This window comes from Balaenoptera physalus, assembly GCF_965194825.1.
Source record: "Balaenoptera physalus genome assembly, chromosome: 5".
NCBI lineage: Eukaryota > Metazoa > Chordata > Mammalia > Artiodactyla > Balaenopteridae > Balaenoptera > Balaenoptera physalus.
This window is the reverse complement of record NC_138884.1, coordinates 112659117-112671227: the sequence shown is the minus strand read 5'-3', so window position 1 is coordinate 112671227 and position 12111 is coordinate 112659117.

Genomic DNA, 12111 nt, shown 5'->3' with positions numbered 1-12111 from the left:
CTCATCACAAAGGGGATGAGAAACCACCCCACACCCCAGGTAGCACATCACAAAGGGGATGAGAAACCACATCACACCACAGGGCCCACATCACAAAGGGGATGAGGAACCACCTCACACCACAGTGCCCACATCACAATCCGGATGAGAAACCACCTCACACAAAACGGCCCACATCACAAAGGGGTTGAGAAACTAACTCACACCTAACGGCCCATATCACAAAGGGGATGAGAAACCACCTCACACCACAGGGCCCTCATCACAAAGGGAAGAGAAACCACCTCACACCACAGGGTCCTCATCAAAAACTGGATGGGAAACCACCTCACACCAAACGGCCCACATCACAAAGGGTAAGAGAATCCACCTCACACCACAGGGCCCACATCACAAAGTGGATGAGAAACCACCTCACACCACAGGGCCCTCATCACAAAGGAGATGGGAAACCACCTCACACCAAGCTGCCCACATCACAAACGGGATGAGGAACCACCTCACACCAAAGGGCCCTCATCACAAACGGGATGAGAAACCATCTCACACTAAACAGCCCACATCACAAACGGGATGAGGAACCACCTCACACCACAGCGCCCTCATCACAAAGGGGATGAGGAAACACCTCACACCACAGTGCCCACATCACAATCCGGATGAGAAACCACCTCACACAAAAGGGCCCACATCACAAAGGGGTTGAGAAACTACCTCACACCAAACGGCGCACATCACAAAGGGCATGAGGAAACACCTCACACCACAGGGCCCTCATCACAAAGGGGATGGGAAAACACCTCACACCTAACGGTCCACATCACAAAGGGGAAGAGAATACACCTCAACCCACAGGGCTCACATCAAAAAGCGGATGAGAAACCACCTCACACCACAGGCCCCTCATCACAAAGGGGATGAGAAACCACCTCACTCCACAGGGCCCACATCACATAGGGGATGAGAAACCACCTCAAACCACAGGGCCCACATGACAAAGGGGATGAGAAAACACCTCACACCACAGGGCCCACATCACAAAGGGGATGAGAAACCACCTCACACCACAGTGCCCACATCACAATCCGGATGAGAAACCATTTCACACCACAGGGGCAACATCACAAAGGGGATGCGAAATCACCTCACACCACAGGACCCTCATCACAAAGGGGATGAGAAACCACCTCACACGAAGCGGGCCACATCACAAGGGGATGAGGAACCACCTCACACCACAGGGCCCTCATCACAAAGGGGATGAGAAACAACCTCACACCACAGGGCCCACATCACAAAGGGGATGAGGAACCACCTCAGACCACAATGCCCACATTACAATCCGTATGAGAAACCACCTCACACCAAACGGCCCACACCACAAAGGGGATGAGAAAACACTTCACACCACAGGGCGCACATCACAAAGGGGATGAGAAACCACCTCACACCACAGGGACCACATCACAAAAGTTATGAGAAACCACCTCACACCACAGGGCGCACATCACAAAGGGGATGAGAAACCACCTCACAACACAGGGCCCACATCAAAAACCGAATGAGAAACCACCTCACACCACAGGGCCCACATCACAAAGGGGTTGCGAAACTACCTCACACCAAACGGCCCACATCACAAAGGGGATGAGAAATCTCCTCACACCACAGGGTGCACATCACAAAGCGGAAGATAAACTACCTCACACGAAACGGCCAACATCACAATGGGGATGAGAAAACACCTCACACCACAGGGCTCACATCACAAAGTGGATGAGAAACCACCTTGCAACACAGGGCCCACATCACAAACCGGATGAGAAAGCACCTCACACCACAAGGCCCACATCACAAAGGGGATGAGAAACCACCTCACACCACAGGGCGTACATCACATAGGGGATGAGAAACCACCTCATAGCACAGGGCCCACGTCACAAAGGGGATGAGAAACCACCCCACACCCGAGGTAGCACATCACAAAGGGGATGAGAAACCACATCACACCACAGGGCCCACATCACAATCCGGATGAGAAACCACCTCACACCAAACGGCCCACATCACAATGCGGTTGAGAAACTAACTCACACCAATCGGCACACATCACAAAGGTGATGAGAAACCACCTAACACCACAGGGGCCTCATTACGAAGGGGATGGGAAACCACCTAACACCACAGTGCCCACATCACAATCTGGATGAGAAACCGCCTCACACCAAATGGCCCACATCCACTTTGTGATGGCTCAGAAACAACCTCACACCACAGGGCCCACATCACAAAGAGGATGAGAAACCACCTCACACCACAGGGCCCTCATCACAAAGGAGATGGGAAACCACCTCACACCAAGCTGCCCACATCACAAACGGGATGAGGAACCACCTCACTCCAAAGGGCCCTCATCACAAACGGGATGAGAAACCATCTCACACTAAACAGCCCACATCACAAACGGGATGAGGAACCACCTCACACCACAGGGCCCTCATCACAAAGGGGATGAGGAAACACCTCACACCACAGTGCCCACATCACAATCCGGATGAGAAACCACCTCACAGAAAACGGTCCACATCACAAAGGGGTTGAGAAACTACCTCACACCAAACGGCCCACATCACAAAGGGCATGAGGAACCACCTCACACCACAGGGCCCTCATCACAAAGGGGATGGGAAAACACCTCACACCTAACGGTCCACATCACAAAGGGGAAGAGAATACACCTCAACCCACAGGGCTCACATGAAAAAGAGGATGAGAAACCACCTCACACCACAGGCCCCTCATCACAAAGGGGATGAGAAAGCACCTCACTCCACAGGGCCCACATCACATAGGGGATGAGAAACCACCTCACACCACAGGCCCCACATCACAAAGGGGATGGGAAAACACCTCACACCAAACGGTCCACATCAAAAAGGGGAAGAGAATCCACCTCAAACCACAGGGCCCACATCAAAAAGAGGATGAGAAGCCACCTCACACCACAGGGCCCACATCACAAAGGGGATGAGGAACCACCTAACACCACAGTGCCGACATCACAAAGGGGATGAGGAACCACCTCACACCACAGTGCCGACATCACAATCCGGATGAGAAACCACCTCATTCCAACCGGCCCACATCACAAAGGTGTTGAGAAACGAACTCACACCAAACGGCCCACATCAAAAAGGGGATGAGAAACCACCTCACACCACAGGGCCCTCATTAAAAGGGCATGAGAAACCACCTAACACAAAACGGCCCACATCGGAAAGGGGATGAGGCACCACCTCACACAAAACGGCCCACATCACAAATGGGATGAGGAACCACCTCACACTACAGGGCCCACATCACAAAGGTGATGAGGAACCACCTCACACCACAGTGCTCACATCACAATCCGGATGAGAAACCACCTCACACCACAGGGCCCACATCACAAAGAGGATGACCAAACACCTCACACCACAGGGCCCACATCACAAAGGGGATGAGAAACCACCTCACACCACATGGCGCACATCACAAAGGGGATGAGAAAGCACCTCACACCAAATGGCCCACATCACAAAGGGGATGAGGAACCACCTCACACCACAGGGCCGTCATCACAAACGGGATGAGAAACCACCTCACACCACAGGGCCCACATCCCAAAGAGGATGAGGAACCACCTCACACCACAGTGCCCACATCACAATCCGGATGAGAAACCACCTCACACAAAAGGGCCCACATCACAAAGGGGTTGAGAAACTACCTCACACCAAACGGCCCACATCACAAAGGGCATAAGAAACCACCTCACACCTCAGGGTGCACATCACAAAGGGGATGAGGAACCACCTCACACCACAGTGCCCACATCACAATCCGGATGAGAAACCACCTCACACAAAAGGGCCCACATCACAAAGGGGTTGAGAAACTACGTCACACCAAACGGCCCACATCACAAAGGGCATGAGAAACCACCTGACACCACAGGGTGCACATCACAAAGGGGAAGAGAAACCACCTCACACAAAACGGCCCACATCACAAAGGGGATGCGAAATCACCTCACACCACAGGGCGTACATCACATAGGGGATGAGAAACCACCTCATACCACAGGGCCCTCATCACAAAGGGAATGAGAAACCACCTCACACCACAGGGCCCTCATCACAAAGGGGATGAGAAACCACCCCACACCCCAGGTAGCACATCACAAAGGGGATGAGAAACCACATCACACCACAGGGCCCACATCACAAAGGGGATGAGGAACCACCTCACACCACAGTGCCCACATCACAATCCGGATGAGAAAACACCTCACACAAAACGGCCCACATCACAAAGGGGTTGAGAAACTAACTCACACCTAACGGCCCAGATCACAAAGGGGATGAGAAACCACCTCACACCACAGGGCCCTCATCACAAAGGGAAGAGAAACCACCTCACACCACAGGGTCCTCATCAAAAACTGGATGGGAAACCACCTCACACCAAACGGCCCACATCACAAAGGGTAAGAGAATCCACCTCACACCACAGGGCCCACATCACAAAGAGGATGAGAAACCACCTCACACCACAGGGCCCTCATCACAAAGGAGATGGGAAACCACCTCACACCAAGCTGCCCACATCACAAACGGGATGAGGAACCACCTCACACCAAAGGGCCCTCATCACAAACGGGATGAGAAACCATCTCACACTAAACAGCCCACATCACAAACGGGATGAGGAACCACCTCACACCACAGCGCCCTCATCACAAAGGGGATGAGGAAACACCTCACACCACAGTGCCCACATCACAATCCGGATGAGAAACCACCTCACAGAAAACGGTCCACATCACAAAGGGGTTGAGAAACTACCTCACACCAAACGGCCCACATCACAAAGGGCATGAGGAAACACCTCACACCACAGGGCCCTCATCACAAAGGGGATGGGAAAACACCTCACACCTAACGGTCCACATCACAAAGGGGAAGAGAATACACCTCAACCCACAGGGCTCACATCAAAAAGTGGATGAGAAACCACCTCACACCACAGGCACCTCATCACAAAGGGGATGAGAAACCACCTCACTCCACAGGGCCCACATCACATAGGGGATGAGAAACCACCTCAAACCACAGGGCCCACATCACAAAGGGGATGAGAAATCACCTCACACCACAGGGCCCACATCACAAAGGGGATGAGAAACCACCTCACACCACAGTGCCCACATCACAATCCGGATGAGAAACCATTTCACACCACAGGGGCAACATCACAAAGGGGATGCGAAATCACCTCACACCACAGGACCCTCATCACAAAGGGGATGAGAAACCACCTCACACGAAGCGGGCCACATAACAAGGGGATGAGGAACCACCTCACACCACAGGGCCCTCATCACAAAGGGGATGAGAAACAACGTCACACCACAGGGCCCACATCACAAACGGGATGAGGAACCACCTCAGACCACAATGCCCACATTACAATCCGTATGAGAAACCACCTCACACCAAACGGCCCACACCACAAAGGGGATGAGAAAACACTTCACACCACAGGGCGCACATCACAAAGGGGATGAGAAACCACCTCACACCACAGGGACCACATCACAAAAGTTATGAGAAACCACCTCACACCACAGGGCGCACATCACAAAGGGGATGAGAAACCACCTCACAACACAGGGCCCACATCAAAAACCGAATGAGAAACCACCTCACACCACAGGGCCCACATCACAAAGGGGTTGCGAAACTACCTCACACCAAACGGCCCACATCACAAAGGGGATGAGAAATCTCCTCACACCACAGGGTGCACATCACAAAGCGGAAGATAAACTACCTCACACGAAACGGCCAACATCACAATGGGGATGAGAAAACACCTCACACCACAGGGCTCAAATCACAAAGTGGATGAGAAACCACCTTGCAACACAGGGCCCACATCACAAACCGGATGAGAAAGCACCTCACACCACAAGGCCCACATCACAAAGGGGATGAGAAACCACCTCACACCACAGGGCGTACATCACATAGGGGATGAGAAACCACCTCAGAGCACAGGGCCCACGTCACAAAGGGGATGAGAAACCACCCCACACCCCAGGTAGCACATCACAAAGGGGAAGAGAAACCACATCACACCACAGGGCCCACATCACAATCCGGATTAGAAACCACCTCACACCAAACGGCCCACATCACAAAGCGGTTGAGAAACTAACTCACACCAAACGGCACACATCACAAAGGGGATGAGAAACCACCTCACACCACAGGGGCCTAATTACAAAGGGGATGGGAAACCACCTAACACCACAGTGCCCACATCACAATCTGGATGAGAAACCGCCTCACACCAAATGGCCCACATCCACTTTGTGATGGCTCAGAAACAACCTCACAACACAGGGCCCACATCACAAACCAGCTGAGAAACCACCTCACACCACAGGGCCCTCATCACAAAGGGGTAGAGAAACCACCTCACACCACAGGGCGCACATCACAAAGGGGAAGAGAAACCACCTCACACCACAGGGCCCACATCACAAAGGGGATGAGAAACCACCTCACACCACATGGCGCACATCACAAAGGGGATGAGAAAGCACCTCACACCAAATGGCCCACATCACAAAGGGGATGAGGAACCACCTCACACCACAGGGCCCTCATCACAAAGGGGATGAGAACCCATCTCACACCACAGGGCCCACATCACATTCCGAATGAGAAACCACCTCACACAAAAGGGCCCACATCACAAAGGGGTTGAGAAACTACCTCACACGAAACGGCCCACATCACAAAGGGGATGAGAAACCACCTCACACCACAGGGTGCACATCACAAAGGGGAAGAGAAACCACCTCACACAAAACCGCCCACAGCACAAAGGGGATGCGAAATCACCTCACACTACAGGGCGTACATCACATAGGGGATGAGAAACCACCTCATACCACAGGGACCTCGTTACAAAGGGAATGAGAAACCACCTCACACCACAGGGCCCTCATCACAAAGGGGTAGAGAAATCACCTCACACCACAGGGCGCACATCACAAAGGGGATTAGATACCACCTCACACCAAACGGCCCACATCACAAAGAGGATGAGAAACCACCTCACACCACAGGGCCCTCATCACAAAGGGGATGAGAAAACACCTCACACCAAACGGTCCACATCACAAAGGGGAGGAGAATCCACCTCAAACCACGGGGCCCACATCACAAAGAGGATGAGAAACCACCTCACACCACAGGCCCCTCATCACAAAGGGGATGAGAAGCCACCTCACACCACAGGGCTCACATCACAAAGAGGATGACCAAACACCTCACACCACTGGGCCCACATCACAAAGGGGATGAGAAACCACCTCACACGAACCGGGCCACATCACAAGGGGATGAGGAACCACCTCACACCACAGGGCCCTCATCACAAAGGGGATGAGAAACCACCTCACAAGAAGCGGGCCACATCACAAGTGGATGAGGAACAACCTCAGACCACAGGGCCCTCATCACAAAAGGGATGACAAACCACCTCACACCACAGGGCCCACATCACAAAGGGGATGAGGAACCACCTCAGACCACAATGCCCACATTACAATCCGTATGAGAAAACACCTCACACCAAAAGGCCCACACCACAAAGAGGATGAGAAAACACCTCACACCACAGGGCCCACATCAAAAAACGGATGACCAACCACCTCACACCACTGCGCCCACATCACAAAGGGGATGAGAAACCACCTCACACCACAGGGCGCACATCACAAAGGGGATGAGAAACCACCTCACAACAGAGGGCCCACATCACAAAGGGGATGAGGAACCACCTCACACCACAGTGCCGACATCACAAAGGGGATGAGGAACCACCTCACACCACAGTGCCCTCATTAAAAGGCATTAGAAACCACCTAACACAAAACGGCCCACATCACAAAGGGGATGAGGAACCACCTCACACGACAGGGCCCACATCACAAAGGTGATGGGGAAAAACCTCACACCACAGTGCTCACATCACAATCCGGATGAGAAACCACCTCACACCACAGGGCCCACATCACAAAAAGGATGACCAAACACGTCACACCACAGGGCCCACATCACAAAGGGGATGAGAAAGCACCTCACACCAAATGGCCCACATCAAAAAGGGGATGAGGAACCACCTCACACCACAGGGCGCACATCACAAAGGGGATGAGAAACCACCTCACAACACAGGGCCCACATGAAAAAGGGGATGAGGAACCACCTCACACCACAGTGCCGACATCACAAAGGGGATAAGGAACCACCTCACACCACAGTGCCGACATCACAATCCGGATGAGAAACCACCTCATTCCAAACGGCCCACATCACAAAGGTGTTGAGAAACGAACTCACACCAAACGGCCCACATCACAAAGGGGATGAGAAACCACCTCACACCACAGGGCCCTCATTAAAATGGCATGAGAAACCACCTAACACAAAACGGCCCACATCACAAAGGGGATGAGGAACCACCTCACACAAAACGGCCCACATCACAAAGGGGATGAGGAACCACCTCACACTACAGGGCCCACATCACAAAGGTGATGAGGAACCACCTCACACAACAGTGCTCACATCACAATCCGGATGAGAAACCAACTCACACCACAGGGCCCACATCACAAAAAGGATGAACAAACACGTCACAGCACAGGGCCCACATCACAAAGGGGATGAGAAACCACCCCACACAACATGGCGCATATCACAAAGGGGATGAGAAAGCACCTCACACCAAATGGCCCACATCAAAAAGGGGATGAGGAACCACCTAACACCACAGGGCCCTCATCACAAACGGGATGAGAAACCACCTCACACCACAGGGCCCACATCACAAAGGGGATGAGGAACCACCTCACACCACAGTGCCCACATCACAATCCGGATGAGCAACCACCTCACACAAAACGGTCCACATCACAAAGGGGTTGAGAAACTACCTCACACCAAACGGCCCACATCACAAAGGGCATGAGGAACCACCTCACACCACAGGGTGCACATCACAAAGGGGAAAAGAAACCACCTCACACAAAACGGCCCACATCACAAAGGGGATGCGAAATCACCTCACACCACAGGGCGTACATCACATAGGGGATGAGAAACCATCTCATACCACAGGGCCCTCCTTACAAAGGGAATGAGAAACCACCTCACACCACAGGGCCCTCATCACAAAGGGGTAGAGAAATCACCTCACACCACAGGGTGCACATCACAAAGGGGATGAGATACCACCTCACACCAAACGGCCCACATCACAAAGAGGATGCGAAACCACCTCACACCACAGGGCTCTCATCAAAAAGGGGTAGAGAAATCACCTCACACCACAAGGCCCACATCACAAAAGGTATGAGAAACAAACTCACACCACAGGGCACACATCACAAAGGGGATGAGAAACCACCTCACAACACAGGGCCCACATCAAAAATCAGATGACCAAACACCTCACACCACTGCGCCCACATCACAAAGGGGATGAGAAACCACCTCACACCACAGGGCGCACATCACAAAGGGGATGAGAAACCACCTCACAACACAGGGCCCACATCACAAAGGGGATGAGGAACCACCTCACACCACAGTGCCGAAATCACAAAGGGGATGAGGAACCACCTCACACCACAGTGCCAACATCACAATCCGGATGAGGAACCACCTCATTCCAAACGGCCCGCATCACAAAAGTGTTGAGAAACAAACTCACACCAAACGGCCCACATCACAAAGGGGATGAGAAACCACCTCACACCACAGGGCGCACATCACAAAGAGGATGAGAAACCACCTCACACCACAGGGCACTCATCACAAAGCGGATGGGAAATCACCTCACACCAAACGGTCCACATCACAAAGGGGAAGAGAATCCACCTCAAACCACAGGGCCCACATCCAGAAGAGGATGAGAAACCACCTCACCCCACAGGCCCCTCATCACAAAGGGCATGAGAAACCACCTCACACCACAGGGCCCACATCACAAAGAGGATGAGAAACCACCTCACACCACAGTTCCCACATCACAATCCGGATGAGAAACCACGTCACACCAAACGGCCCACATCACAAAGGGGTTGAGAAACGACCTCACACCAAACGGCACACATCACAAAGGGGATGAGAAACCACCTCACACCACAGGGGCCTCATTACAGAGGGGATGGGAAACCACCTAACACCACAATGCCCACACTACAATCTGGATGAGAAACCGCCTCACACCAAACGGCCCACATCACAAAGGGGATGAGAAACTACCTCACACCACAGGGCGCACATCACAAAATGGCTCAGAAACAACCTCACAACACAGGGGCCACATCACAAAACAGATGACAAACCACCTCACACCACAGGGCCCGCATCACAAAGAGGGGGAGAAACCACCTCACACCAAGCGGCCCACATCACAAAGGGGAAGAGAATCCACCTCACACCAAACGGCCCACATCACAAAGGGGAAGACAATCCACCTCACACCACAAGGCCCTCATCACAAAGGGGATGGGAAAGCACCTCACACCAAACGGCCCACATCACAAAGGGGAAGAGAATCCACCTCACACCACAGGGCCCACATCACAAAGAGGATGAGAAACCACCTCACACCACAGGGCCCGCATCACAAAGAGGGGGAGGAACCACCTCACACCAAGCGGCCCACATTACAAAGTGGTTTGGAAACTACCTCACACCAAAAGGCCCACATCACAAAGGGGATGAGAAACCAACTCACACCACAGGGTGCACATCACAAAAGGGAAGAGAAATCACCTCACACCAAACGGCCCTCATCACAAAGGGGATGCGAAATCACCTCACACCACAGGGTGTACGTCACATAGGGGATGAGAAACCACCTCATACCACAGGTCCCACGTCACAAACGGGATGAGAAACCACCCCACACCACAGGTAGCACATTACAAAGGGGAAGAGAAACCACCTCATACCAAACGGCCCACATCAAAAAGGTGTTGAGAAACGAACTCACACCAAACGGCCCACATCACAAAGGGGATGAGAAACCACCTCACACCACAGGGCGCACATCACAAAGGGGATGAGAAACCACCTCACAACACATTGCCCACATCACAAAGGGGATGAGGAACCACCTCACACCACAGTGCCGACATCACAAAGGGGATGAGGAACCACCTCACACCACAGTGCCCACATCACAATCCGGATGAGAAACCACTTCATTCCAAACGGCCCACATCACAAAGGTGTTGAGAAACGAACTCACACCAAACGGCCCACATCAGAAAGGGGATGAGGAACCACCTCACACAAAACGGCCCACATCACAAATGGGATGAGGAACCACCTCACACTACAGGGCCCACATCACAAAGGTGATGAGGAACCACCTCACACCACAGTGCTCACATCACAATCCGGATGAGAAACCACCTCACACCACAGGGCCCACATCACAAAGAGGATGACCAAAAACACCTCACACCACAGGGCCCACATCACAAAGAGGATGACCAAACACCTCACACCAAATGGCCCACATCACAAAGGGGATGAGGAAACACCTCACGCCACAGGGCCGTCATCACAAACGGGATGAGAAACCACCTCACACCACAGAGCCCACATCCCAAAGGGGATGAGGAACCACCTCACACCACAGTGCCCACATCACAATCCGGATGAGAAACCACCTCACACAAAAGGGCCCACATCACAAAGGGGTTGAGAAACTACCTCACAGCAAACGGCCCACATCACAAAGGGCATAAGAAACCACCTCACACCACAGGGTGCACATCACAAAGGGGATGAGGAACCACCTCACACCACAGTGCCCACATCACAATCCGGATGAGAAACCACCTCACACAAAAGGGCCCACATCACAAAGGGGTTGAGAAACTACCTCACACCAAAGGGCCCACATCACAAAGGGCATGAGAAACCACCTGACACCACAGGGTGCACATCAAAAAGGGGAAGAGAAACCACC